The following is a 14601-nucleotide window of genomic DNA, read 5'->3' on the forward strand; positions in this document are numbered from 1 at the left end:
GCTTAAACAGCTAATAAGCATGAGATGCTTGTACCTAGCTTATCATGCTAGTACGATGTATGCTAGGTATCCAGCATGTGATGCTGGCAAGCATAAAAAAGCATATAATAGCTTGCCAAGGTACCTACCTTACCATGCTAGGGAGCCAGCTTAAACAGCTAATAAGCATGAGATGCTTGTACATAGCTTATCATGCTAGTACGATGTATGCTAGGTATCTAGCATGCGATGCTGGCAAGCATAAAAAAGCATATACTAGCATGAAAATCTAGCAGACCTAGCAAAACATAGCAAAAACTAGCATATTTTTGTTGCTGGTACCAGCATAAATTTTGACGTGGGTATCATTTGTTTCAACGCTTTCATAATATGCAATTTCACTTTTTATGTCCTAATCACACTTAAGTTTACTGCATTTAATTTATGATAAACATTTTTTTTTTCAAATGAAAATCAATAAATGATATGTATTTAAATAACAAAAAAATAAATAAATAAAATAATATGCTTCCTTTATTCCTGTAAGAATTATAAATTCATAACTCTCTAAAAGATTAGGAATTAAATGACAATACTAAATATAAAAAACAAATATTATGTTATTTACTTAGTAAAATATATTAATCCTTGTTTAAAGCTACTGATTAATTTAAACATACAACTTTAAATGAGAAAAAAGAGCCCCCTGCCCAAGAGCAGTTTTGCTCCGTTGGAGTACAAACTTCATGATCTCGTTTAAACTTAGTATACAGAAATAATAAAACATGCTAGCATATAATTTATACCCCTTTGAATATCCTACTAATATAAAGCTATATTTCTTTTAATTTATTAGTGATCGAGCAATTTATAAGCAATTGATAAAAATAATTATTGATTACAGTTTCGAAAGATTGTGCGAAAATATATTTACGCCTTTAGCTTACTTGTTTTCTATAACGTTTTTTTTTTTTTTTTTTTTTTTAATTCAAATTCTATAAGGGGTGAGATAAAAGCTTCAAACTACTAGGTAAACATCTTAAAAATGAGCAAAAACAAGAATAAATAACTTAATAATAACAAGAATAAATAAAAAGAACAAATTTCCCTTGCTATGGATGGTGTTTTCAATATAAATGTAAACAATAACAATCTTGAGCTCCATACTGTTTGTCTAAGATCTGCCAGACATTCGTCTGGAGCTGTGACGGTCACAATGGTAACTAAGGCTCTAGTTCCACAAACAAACACAACATACATATGAACACAAACATAATGGTCTTGTATGGATACAGAACCTCCTATCTAAGTTGAATTAAAATTTACATAATAATTAAAGTACTTAGGACAAAATTGTATTTAAATTTAAGTTAAATTAATTTTTAAATACGTTAAAATATTTAGATGAGTACATGATTGTCAGAGAACAGACATGTACTCTGTCCTGAATGTACAGAAGTGTATAAAATGTACAGAAAGTTACAAAGTAAGAAAAAGTATGCGCTGTGCACCTTGATGGAAGCATATCAAGTTTTAAAGCAAATGCATCCAAACATAAAACTTGGCAAATCTAAGTTTGCTGTACTACGACCTATCCATATTTTATGCGTAGGTAAAACACCATATAATGTGCTTATGGGCTATTCATGAAAATGTAAATTTACTATTAAAATCACACAGTTGTGTACCTAATAATTACATAAAATTACTAAATATAGCGACTTGTAAAACTGATTTTCTAACCATCATTGAACAGCTGACCCAAATTTAAGTTTTCGGCTACCAATGTTCATCTCTGTAGCCTTGTAATTTTTAATCCAACCCAAAATACAAGGGAACTGGTATTAATTTGTTATGAGAACTTGGAGGACTTTGTGACCCAACTGATTTCACGTGCACCAGTACCCCATTTAAAACACTGGGATTCTTTTGATGTTATCAAAGACAAGTGTAAACAGTATTAGGGAAAAATAGGGTAGTTAATTTTGTTGCCCAAATAACTGAAATTGAGAAAGAAACAAACAATGTGCATGTTTCTTAAGCATGGTCTTTTAAAACAAAAACTTTCAAATAAAACTACAAGAATGTAGCATGGGTTCACTAGTCAGTTATCATAACAGTGCTGCCAACCCCAACTTTAAATAACCGAAGAGTCACTCTTGACAGTGCTATTTCTCTTTAACTACTTGTCAAATTTGTAAGAAGTCCCCTTTATTACATTTCATGTCTACTTACGACATATTATTAGGACTTAATAAAAATGTGTTTGCAATTTTAAAAGTATCATAATAATTTATTTTACGTTTAAATGCTATAATTTAAAAAAAATTACAGATAATGTTTAGGATGGTCGAAATCACAAAATTTAATGTAAATAACAGTGTATGTCTAAAAAGTGGGATTTTATTTGCCCCCTCTGTTACAAGTACTTTGAATTAACTTGCAATTTAATTATGAGTCTCTTTTATTATTTTGTGCCAATTAATTAAATATTGCACCTTAAAGTAGCAGGGCAATTCCTTGAAAGTATCAACTTTTAAGTGAATTTTTTTTTATGAATTGCATATTTTCATTTTAAAAATATGTTCAAAAATAGCCAAAGTCTGCATATTCCTGTTTCACTTTTGATAATTTTAAGTTTTTTGAATTTTAAACTTTTTGCAGCATTCTAAAGTAATCACATGGCTGACAAGTGAATTGTTCACATTTGTGCTCAAATTGTTTTCTTGAAAAACACTTATAAAATAAAAGAAATGTATCTTTCTTCTGCAATATTTTGATAAAATTATGCATATAGTACAAAGTTTAAACATTTAAAACAGTCTTTATGTAATTTTAAGTTTAATATATAAAATAAAAGAAACTTTTTTTTGTGTCATTCCGTCACATGTTTTAGTATTTTTTTTTAAATAGCAACTGCATTTCAAAATGAAAATGTATATATTTTGGAATATAAAGCAGATATGGTATAAGAATCAATGAGAGATAAAATTTTATGCATTTGATTATTAACTTCCAATAATTTGTGTGACGGAATGACACATCTTCGGCGATGGAATAACAAAACGAGTCCTACAGAAGCTTATTCAGAAACTAGAGAATCATTTCTTTTTCAATTTACCTAATGGCTAAAACAGCTATTGGAAGACAGATAGAATGTTGAAAAGAAGCAAGATCCCCATGATATGATGAAAAAAAAGACAGAGAAAGAAAGACAAAGAAAGAAAGGCAAAGAAGAAAGTTTACATGACAAAAGCTGGACTTAAAAGATTTAGATGTGCAAACGCTGTAGTGCAAAAATTGTGTAAACAAAGAAAAAATCAAATTCTACCAACCTCTTCACATACAATTAATTTAAATTCCTCATACAAATCCTGGCAGAGTCTCGGTAAAGTAATAAAAAAAGTTGTACACTCACTTCCAAAATCACCAATAAAGGCAAAAAAAAAACAATTATTCAATCTTTATGTGAGAAGTATTTAACATCAAACTCAAAAGAAACTAATTTAAGTGCGAAAAGCAATGTCGATGAGCTGTTTAATTTGGTTAAAAAAATTTACGATCAAAACAATGTTAGTTACCAGGTATGAAGGATTCAGTCATAATACGAACTCTGACAGAGTAAAAAAGAGTGCAGATGCAATATATGCTTATATAAGTAACAAATAGTGGAAGTTTTGATTCTGACCAGCTATTCTATTTAAGAGAGGGCAAAAGAGAATGACTTCAGCTGGTCTCTTGTTACAGCAGCATTGCCAGGGACAAGAGACATGCACTAGATGTTCATGTAGTTGAAAAGTGAATCATCAAAATTAGAGAATCATCAAAATGTTTTCTAATTTTAACCAAGGCGAAGTGTATGATTTGAAAGGCCACTGTTTTGAAGAGGAAATGGAAAACATGACTGAGGAGTATGCCTGCGGCTCCTTAATCATTGTTCCATACTGCGGTAAAAAAGGAGCATTTATAAGTGACGCAAATTATTTTGATAGACAAAGACGATTTAGATGCTAAAGTACTAAAATTATGCATAAATTTCCTGAGAAAGATAAGATGTGACCTTATTAGATATAAAACCAAGGCAAGGTAGATATAAAACCTCTTCAGAGACAAGCTAATTTTAAAATTGTTGAAATTTTTACTAATTCTGTTTATCAGTTACATACATATTAATCCTGTTTATCTGTTACATTCTGTTCATCATTTACATATTAATAAAACCTTTTTTTCTTCCACTTAACTTTTTGTCACTCTGACATGGTCATTCTGTCACAGTAAATAGATGTTAATAACTGCTAGCCAACCTGAGATTAATTTTTCAAATTCACACTTTACATTGCTTACACATTATACTAAAAGTGAAAAATAATTCAGAAAAATAATAGCGGCAAAATTCACAGAAACTACCAGTTCTAAGTGGCATACTAAAAGCTTGGTTGCCAAAATGTCATTCCATCACATAAATAAAAAGTATATCAAATTGAAAAAAAAAATGGAAAATCCTTTTTTTTTAGTTTATAAATCGCATTATGCCAATAATAATGATATGCATGAGAAAAAACAATGTTTATTTCAAATTAGATGCATAGAAACTTCAATTAACTGTTATTTTGCAAGTCAAAATGTCATTCCATCACATATGAAATTGCCCAGCATACTCTTGTAAAATGTTTTGTTTTCAGAAATATTAAGTATATTTTTCAGAATAAAATACTAGTGTGATTTCCCTCTGTTACGCTTGGAATTCAACAAAATAACTTGTACCAAAAAAACATATTTCAATTATACACATTTTGTTTAAAGCTTATTTAAATGCAATTTGTATAAATAGCATACATATATCAAGACTTGTTCAACCCAAAAGTAACTTAAAATAGTTGTTAACTAATATAATCTTTTTAAGACTTTTAATTTAATCTTTCTAGCTGACAAATAGTATCCTAATCTTTAACATTCATTATCAAATTAAGCTTGAAAAATATAACTATGATTTTATTTTTTCAATGATTAGTTTTTTAATACTTAAATAATGGTTTTACCCATTTTTTAAAACCCATCGTTTTACCCATTACCAGAAATGTTAACTATTTGAGCAATAATTGTGTTTCAAATAATGTTAAATATCATTAATACAATTTATTAGATATTTTAGTCAGTGAAAAAATATGATTTAAATGTAAAAAATCTTTTTTGGTTTTTTAATCATAATTTAATTTACCACAGTTTCATTTTATTTCATAAAACATTATTTTAATAAGCATATTGCAGGTCGCAGTAGGATAAAAAATGAAACCAGGACATGTTTTGAAACAATATACATATATTAGTTTACTTTTTTAAAAAAGCAAACAAAATAAAAAAATATTATAGTTTTCTCAACTTAAGTACAACAAGGGTCAATTTTAACCACAAAGAAAAATACTTTTATTATATACAGAGTTTCTTTATTCTAAATAAAAAGTTTTAAAAAATTTTCCAGTTGAATTCTTTTAATAAACATGTCATAAAAGATCAATAATTAAAAAGTTTTATTGGTACTGTGGCATTAAAAAATAATCCATTATTTATTATTCTTTCATACGAATATTTTTTAAAAATTTGCAACTAAGTCCATGATTTCTTTAATAAATCATTTTGAAGTGGAGTTGCAATAATTTTGACACGAAAGCACAGTAAATATGCGCATTTGTTTTCAAAAGTAATTTTCTGCATGAACTAAAATAAAACAAAAAATATTTAATTGAAAATACAAATCTTTCTATCATTCAAACTGATTACTTTAGAAACTGTATTAGTATTCATAGAAAATGGGATGTTCTTAGTACAAATAAATCAGAAATATCAGGACAAAAAGCTAAAAATAAAGTTAAAAATTTTTTTTTAGTCAGGAATTCAGAAATTTCAATACTACAGTCTTTGATATTATTAAACTTTATCATGTATTTAATCATGTATTAAAATTTATTATGCTAAAATTAATGAAAATAGTTTATACCTTATTTATTATGAAACTATTAATATTAAGACTTACTTTTACTATTTTACACGTATTCCATGTCATTCTTGTATCTTTTCATAAATTCATTATTATAAAATATTTATGATATATTGCACTTTAAATATATTAAAACTGGTATTGATTCAATGGATAAAAAAAAATGTTTCATAAAATTTAATTAAATACTAATATTATAAATTTTAAACAGCTAATAATGATGCTAATTAAATAATACTTAAAAATACAGCATTTTACATTACAGAAAAGCAAGGGGGAGGTCATTCTTTAACTTATACTACTAAAATAAAATTTGAATGTTGCGTTTATTTGCCTGCTAAATGAAGTGGTAAAATAACATTTTTAAAAGCATATTTAAATTATTCAGCTCGTCTCTTCCTTTTTTTATTATTTTGTTAGCATATTTAAGGTAGATATTTTTGAACTGTTTATTGAAAACATTAATTAATATTTAATGGAATAGTTAAATGCCATGAAATACATTGGACTGGTTCCCGTAATTTCAACAATGGGCTCCACAGTTTGTGCTTGTCCACAGCTGACATTGTTCCACAGATTGTTTTTTTTTTTGTTTCTTTTTTTTTTAAAAAAAAAAAACATAGTTTGAACCAAGAAAAATATGTGATATTTCTGATCAAGCTACAAGAAATAATAATTCCCTTTTTTGCAAGATGTTCCCTAATTTTTACAAGAGAGCATTTTGACTTTGTGTCACTTGGCACATTTGAATTTGCTATGCATCTTTCTAAATCTAAGAGGAAAAATCTAAATATCTAGACAAGATTTTTTTTTCCTCTTTAAAACATATATACTCCCTTAAAGCTTGATTTAATAAAATGGTGATGATTTTATTCTCTGAAATTAGCTCTTAAAATCAGCCAATTACATAATCCAGTTATTTTATCAGTGTTATTCACTGCTTGTAATAAAGAAATAATGTAAAGAAATTTTCAAAAAAAAAATTTGCAAGATTTGAAAATCTGTTCCAATGACTTTCGATTAAAAGAAAGATAAGATTATAATAAAATTTATGGCATGCATTTTAAAACTTATTGATGAATAAAAAAAGTCCAAACTAACTTTCAACTGGTTTCATAATCCAATTATTATTTTTTAAAACAAACTTAGATTGATGTTTTTTATAAAGTTGTTATTAACAAATTTCATACAAGTAAAATCACGCATGAACTATTACAAAGAAAAGAAAATACAACTAAACATGAAGTATAAGGAACAAGAATGCAACTAGCTAGAGAAAGTGCAAGTAACTTCCCTAGCATGAAAGTATCTAGAAGAAATAATTTTTACTTACAACAGATGTAGTTCCACTAGTAACTTGCAGATCTTGTAGTTGAATAGAACTTGGGCAGCGGGATACTAAATTTCCAATAATTCTTTACAGTAGCTCCATTCAGTATAGTAGTACATGTTACATCCTGTTAAATACAAAATTACATTTAAATAAGAAAATTCGTATATAATTTAATAAAAATTAAAATATCCGTTAAAAATGCATTTAAGCATTCAAAAAAACATTTACACATTTCTATTTAGAAGTAGCAAACAGAGTTTATGGTCAGAAAAGTTTTTTCACTGACTTTTCCAATCGAATTTGCCTACAAATCCAGGACTTATTTATTTATTTTTGAAAATATTCAATAAAATTTTTATTTGATAAAACTGCAAATTAAAATTATAATTGCAAATCCAAGTAAGCAAATGTTTTTTTTTTCATTTTAAAAAAAGCAGAAGATTTTAATTTCGTCAATTATGATTAAGAATAATGAAGTATCAGAAATATAAATATAACTGAAAGAAAACACAAGACTAATGGAATTTACTATGCAACAGTTAAAAAAAATTATAAGTACAAATTTTTGCAAAAGAAATACTAAAAATATGTACATAATCTGTATATTATCAATGTTAAATCTTATTTAATCAATGTAAGAACATTCTCCAAAAACACAATAAGCAAATAAACCCCCATACATAAGCATCGATTAAAATATTAATAATGGGAAAGATAAGCATCAATGAGATTCAGAAACTTAATTGAGCATTACTTAATTAAAAAAAAACATTTTTAACTCTAAATATTATATTATCCTGAAAAAAAAATTTAGGAAATGTGTGAAAAATCCATATTTATCCACAGAAGTTAATCCACAGAAGAGAAGGGAAAAATAAGTATAAAATTGCAACATGTTAAGATTTTCTATTAAAAAAATATCATTAATAAGATTGATAAATAGCTAGAAAAATATAAATTATGATGGCAAAATTGTGAAATTAATAAAAAAAATTGAAAAAAAAACAACAGAAAATAACTTCTTTAATATCATAAAACTTACACAAATATAAGTCAATTAAAGATCTTCATTTAATTGAAGTTAAGCTAAATTATATTAAATTAAATAAAACCAAATTATAATATACTAAAGATTTATTATAAAAAACTAAAGATTTATTATAAAAGACTAAAATCACCAAATTAACTAATATAAAACAAAATTAGTAATTAAAAAAGCAATATATTTTATATCTAATTAAAAGCAAAAAATAAAATGACAAAATACAAGGAAACTTTATTAATCAAATTAAATAAAAACAACACTTAAAATTTACCAAATGGAAATGATAATTAAAAAAAACTAAATATAACATAAATATTACAATCCAGTACAAGTATATAATACAAGTATATAATCTAGTATATAATAAAATTAACTGAATTTTTAAAAAAAACTTCACCTTAAAATTCATGAATAAGTATTAATTTATTGAGAATGAATTTCATGATGAACAAAGAAAAAAACTAAAATTATAGTGGAATCTGAAATGTATCACCTGTAAAAAGAAAATGCTGCAATCTGCTTTTAGTAATAATTGTCTGCTTTTAGTAATAATTAATTTTACGCTTATAATATATAAACAATCTTTTACTTTTATTTCTTTACAAAATTAAATGATTTTTAAAGAAACCAGAGGTGACTCCACATCAGGCAAAACTTGCAAATGATACTGCCCCTCTCAGAAATTGAAATTTATTTAGCTAAAAAATATTGCTTCTTTAAAAGATATCGAATAAGCATAGCAGCTAACAGAAAACGTTTTGTTCTTAATAATTAAAGTCTCATATGAAATTATAAAGCAATTTGTCATAAAATATCAAGGAGAACAAAAATTGAGAAATAAAAATGGATGAAAAGAAAAACCTAACACATAGATACTCTAAGGGGAGAAATAGGCAGTTCCTTAACAACACTACAGAATTTAACTGACAACACTCCAGAAACATGTAAGAATAATAGAAGAATCTTACAGGATACACCTAATGGTAAAGAAATCTAAATCACAAATTAGTAATTTTAAAAACTGTAAAAAATGCTAAATTAGAAAACTAGTAAATTGTTAAGGAACCTAATCAAGTTTTCTCCTTTTTTGATTTACATGATTTCAAAAAAAGCACAATTTTTTAAAGCAGAGTTTTATGTAGATTTGCTCAAAAAGTTATTTTTAGAATGAATACTTTTAGGAAAAGGAATGTTTTTCTGTCCTGTCACAATAAGAAGTTAACAATGATTTGAAATTGTAAATTTAACTTATAAATTACAATTTTGTCTGTCAAATTAAAATTTAAATCAATTTAGGTCGATTGCCGAACCAAAAACAAAGAATCCCTAAAAAGAGAATGGATGTGTAATTTATTTGTTCAAAAAGATGACATAATAACAGAGATATACATAGATTACGTATCAAGAGAGAATGTATAAATAACAGAGATAATAACAAAAAGCAAAGCTGCATTTATCCCACATCCTGTAAACTCTGTTATAAAAGGTTTATTTCTTTTATGTACCTAGTTAATTTTCATTGTATTGTATTATTAACAATAGACTGACATATTTAAGAATTACTACCCATAAAAATATTTGTCTAATAAGTCTAAATAAAAAAATGGAAATAATGCAAAAAATTATTACTGACATTTTAAAAATAAGTATAGTACAGTAAAAATCCAAAGCTTGCTAAAAATATTTTATGTTTAAATTCTTTTATCTCTTAAATATCAGATTCCACCCTAAGATTTTGATAGTTTCACTCAGCTTACACAACTTTGTTTCTTGAAGAATCTATACATAAAGACTTACTACCTGAAGGTTTTCATCCAGTTTGGCCCATGACGTAAAATAATAAAACATTGAAAAAGGAGATGATTTAATTCAAATTATTAAAATTTTCAACTTAAACTGTAAGTTAAATTACTTCAATTAAAAAATATTATTTGAATCATGAAACGATATCAAATATTTAAAATGATTATAATAATTTTGCTTTTAATGATTGTGAAAAGAGTTAATAAAAATAAAATTTTTCTAAATCAATTAATTTTCATTAAAAATAATTTTTATTTTCATTTAATATTTTAAATTTTCATGAATTTTCATAAAAACTTTTTTTTATGGACCTGATACAATCTATACTTTTTTATTTTTTGCAGAAGGCAAAGTATTCAAAGTTCAAATGTTTTTCATTCCAAAATATTGTGCATTTAATAATCTAGAAATATTATAGAAATATAAACATAGTTTAAGATAGATTTGTTTATAAATTTTAAGGTGAATTACTTACAATATTAAATAAAGATTACATTGGGGAAAAAATTTTTTGTTACGCTTATACAGAAACTTGATCATGCCTAACTCATGGGTGGAAATTTCAAATCAGAAATTAGCTTTGTTCCTAAACCTACAGATTGTCTTTGAAATGATATTTTTGTCGAAACGTACAAGTTTTTAAAATGTCATGTATAACAGGGGTTCACATAAATGTTGTGACAAACTTCTAGGGGAGTTGGGCTTATCATCTGAATCAAACTTGCAAACATGCATGGAAATATTGTCATATGTGGCTATTATGACCTATTCAGAAGCACAGTAAGAAGCAGTTCATAATACTAAACTGCATAGTATGTCAAAAAATCCCGGCATAAGTCGTTAAGCAAGTTTAATACAGATGATGTGCCTTTATTCCCCTAGAAAATTGTCACAACATTTATGCAATCCTCGGTTATAGGTAATGTTTTTAAACTTCCATATTTTAACAAAAAATACACTATAAAATATTATTTGAAAAAACCATAGCTTGGAGGAAGAAATTAATTGCAGATTTGAAATCAGCGTCGTAAAATTGTTTTTGTTAAAATATCTTATTCATTGGAAAGCAAAACAAAATAATAATAATTGTTTTCCAGTGCTATTTAAATTATAATTGATTGATGTAAAACCTTAATTTATTTGTCCCACTTAAACAGATAATTTTTTGTTTTTTACGAATTTCTCAATTTTAGAGCATACTATTATTATTAGCAGATTAAATTAGTGTAGCACTTTTTAAATTATATTATGATTAATAAAATATATAATTCCTACTGTGCAATTCTTTCTATTGCTTGCAATAAGTGAGTAACATGGCTGTGCAATTTTATACTTCATTAGATAGCAATTAGTATATTTCAGGAAACGCAATTTATAATTTTAAAAACATCTGTTTCTTGCTATATAGAATATAATCAAGTTTAGAAAAAACAATAAAAAGTATATATTAAATATATGTGTAGATATGTGATACAAAGTTAACCTTTTATTATTTTTTGTTTGGTTAAAAAAAACAGTTTTGGGTCTTAAAAAGTCCATCATGTGGATTCAAGAGTACTTGAATTTTTTTTTTTTTTTGTCCTTTAGTATTCTTTTGACTTTTTTTCAAATTTAAATTAAAGTCAGATTATGGACAAAACTTTTTTAAACTTTATATTTAACACTCAATATTCTTAAACCTCCGCTCTCAACAACTGAATTCCAACCTCTTAACAGCCAAGATTATGATTAAATTTTAAAAATAAACTTAATCAAAAATTTTATCTTATTTTGCACAAAACACAATTTAAAGAGAAAAAAAATTAAAATAGTTTTAGAATATTAGAGAAGAAAACATATTTTCTTGCATATCAAAATTTGGTAATCTGAATTTCAAAATATTTACACACATTTAAAAAATTTTAGGACCTGAAAACTAAAATTAAATCAATTGACACATACTTTCTATAACAAACAAGACTACAGCAACTCATAATATTTTAAAGGTTACATCCCTATTAAACATTTACGTACTTGCCAAGTCTCCTATTTATTAATGAAGACTCTCTCCTGTTTACCTGTATATTACAAATTTCTCTGTATTTGTTGAAGAAATACTTTTTAAAAAAAAAAATTGATGATGATTATCTGCTGATGGAGAAAAGACTTCTCTTATTCCTCAACAGATAATACTATTGCTAGTACTGCATCTTGTTAAGTGTTAATAGTTATAAGTAAGTATAAATAATGGTTTAAAAAATCTTTAGGTTAAGATTTATATACATATTTCTTACTTTGCTAAATGGAAGTGCTTACATTATTTCTAATTTTGATTTCTTTTTTTGACTTATGTGATAATTTATAATGGATCAAACTTTACAAGCAGCCTAAGAAATGTTGCTAGTAAAATCTGTGTAATTTTTTCTCTAATGTTGGCCGATATGCATTTATAATTATGGGGGATGGAATTTGAACAATTGAATTAACTTTGTCAGGTTTTTTATTTATTTATTTTTTTAAATAAAAATGTTAAGCTTGTTGAAATATATTACAATTTATTCTTTTGGTCAGTTAAATAAAAAAAATTAAACTTTGAAAGAAGCTAATTTGAAAAAATAATGAATAAATGGTAGTACAAATAATTTCAAAAATGTTATAGCTGAAATGAAATAAAATATAAATGAAAAATGAATATCTCATATAAAACAAACCTTGATTTAAACAGATCATTGTCTCTTCATTGATCTTTATCTCTCCATTGATTCATTGATGCTGCATCTAACACACACGAAAAACTAGAATTCTTTAAGTTTGGAAGGAATACTCTGATAACAAATGATGGTGAAAAATCAGAAATTGGCAGCATTCCTCTCAAATTGTTTGATTTGAAACAGTAGCAGCAGCTAGTAGGTAAACAAGTATACCTAAGAGCAGGTACAGAAGAACTATGACAGCACCTACATAAGAAAAAACAGGAAATATTAAAAATAAAAAAAAGTAAAACTATAAAAACACTGCATTTTTTTAATAAATAATGAAAAAAAACTTTTAAATTTAATAAACTTTTGACTTTTTTGAAATTAATAAAAAATAGATTTAGAAAAGGTTATCATTTCGCAGCCCAAACTCTATCTGGACTGCATAGCGTATGAGCAAATATTTCTTCAGAAATTACAATATCACCAAGGAATTGAAAATAAAATTAGCATCAAGGATAAAATTAAATAGAAGCTTTGCAAAATCTTTCTAATGAGATGAATACATCAATATTTATAAAAAGCTAAATCTTAAAAACATTTAATATAATCGTAAATTGAACTATTTTTTTTCCTAAAAGATAGTTTGTTATTTTTGTAAATATAGAAAAAAGTAAAAAAAAAAATAAATAAACATATCCAAAAAAATCTTTGCTATAAAATTTAAACTAGACTGATAAATTATTAATTTTTCATATTATAAGCAAAACCTATAATAAATTGATATATATTCTTGCAAAAGTTTGTTCCCATGAAAAAGCAATTAGGGGCCGTTCAAAAAGTATGTACATCCCGAAGAGGGGGAGGGGATTAGCTATATTGTTCGGTTTTGTACAATGGGGAGGGGGGAGGTATTATACAAAGTATGTACATTATAAGCATACACCAAATTTAAATTTGACTTATTCCTATTATGTTGATCAGATAAGATTGTTTTATTTATTGATTCAAAGATAAAGTTGGGTGTTAATGTTTAAATAATTTAAATGAATAAATTATTCTAAATAAATATTTAATTTTATTTAAAACACGATTATTTTAATTTTTATGAAAAAGGAGGGGGGGGGGCTAATAAAATGTACCTACTCTTGGGGGGGGGGAGTAAGACCTTATGTAGATTAAGAAAGTTTTCCATTACTAAATAATCAGAGGACTATTTAACAGAATTGAAAGTAACAAATTTTAAGAATCTTGTTTGTTCTAAATCATTACATTCTGCATCAATTTAATTTGTACACAACTTTTACACATATCTAACAAGTAACTAAAGGATTTGTTAAATGAAAGATATTTTAATCTTAAATTACAGATAGAGTCAAAATATATAATTTTTTATACATGGGAGAAAAATTTATTGTATTCATTGACAATATACATTAAACTATTTAGTATGAATATTCATCTTATTAACATAAAAAATCTATCTTTAAAAATTAACTTGTAACTGTAAGAATGGATTTTAACTGCTGCAAAATGAAACGGGGTAGGAAACAAACAGATTCAAAAAACATATAGTTTAGTTGCATATAGTATAGTTTATATTATTACAAAAATGTCACATATATATATATATATATATATATATATATATATTTTCTAACTAAAATATTGAGCTGAAGTGATGATAATTGTAACGATCAGTTTTGATGAAGCTATTAGCTGTTTGCAGCTTATAGCTCGCTTATAATGATCTGAAGTTCACTTTTATTTT

The 14601-nt window shown here is 25.7% G+C and overlaps 1 protein-coding gene across 24 annotated transcripts in view; it reads right to left on the reverse strand.

The window, feature by feature from the left end:
• The window catches only part of LOC147816012 (integrator complex subunit 11-like), a 46492-nt gene extending 31921 nt beyond the window's left edge, over positions 1–14571 (reverse strand). For 9 of the 24 annotated variants that reach the window (XM_087157998.1, XM_087157995.1, XM_087158005.1 and 6 more), the window contains exons 1-2: positions 12846–14465; positions 7308–7431 (exon numbers count right to left, since the gene is read on the reverse strand). The gene's annotated coding sequence lies outside the window, so the exon portion shown is untranslated. Of the gene's footprint in view, positions 1–926; positions 5695–5814; positions 5834–7307; positions 7432–12845; positions 14466–14491 lie in introns of those variants that run through there. The other 15 variants (XM_087158002.1, XM_087157999.1, XM_087158004.1 and 12 more) reach the window with 8 other exon arrangements.
• Positions 14572–14601: the final 30 nt, after the last annotated feature.

The sequence above is a fragment of the Parasteatoda tepidariorum genome, chromosome 2, assembly GCF_982258835.1.
Source record: "Parasteatoda tepidariorum strain Cologne lab strain chromosome 2, Ptep-v5.0, whole genome shotgun sequence".
NCBI classification, from domain to species: domain Eukaryota; kingdom Metazoa; phylum Arthropoda; class Arachnida; order Araneae; family Theridiidae; genus Parasteatoda; species Parasteatoda tepidariorum.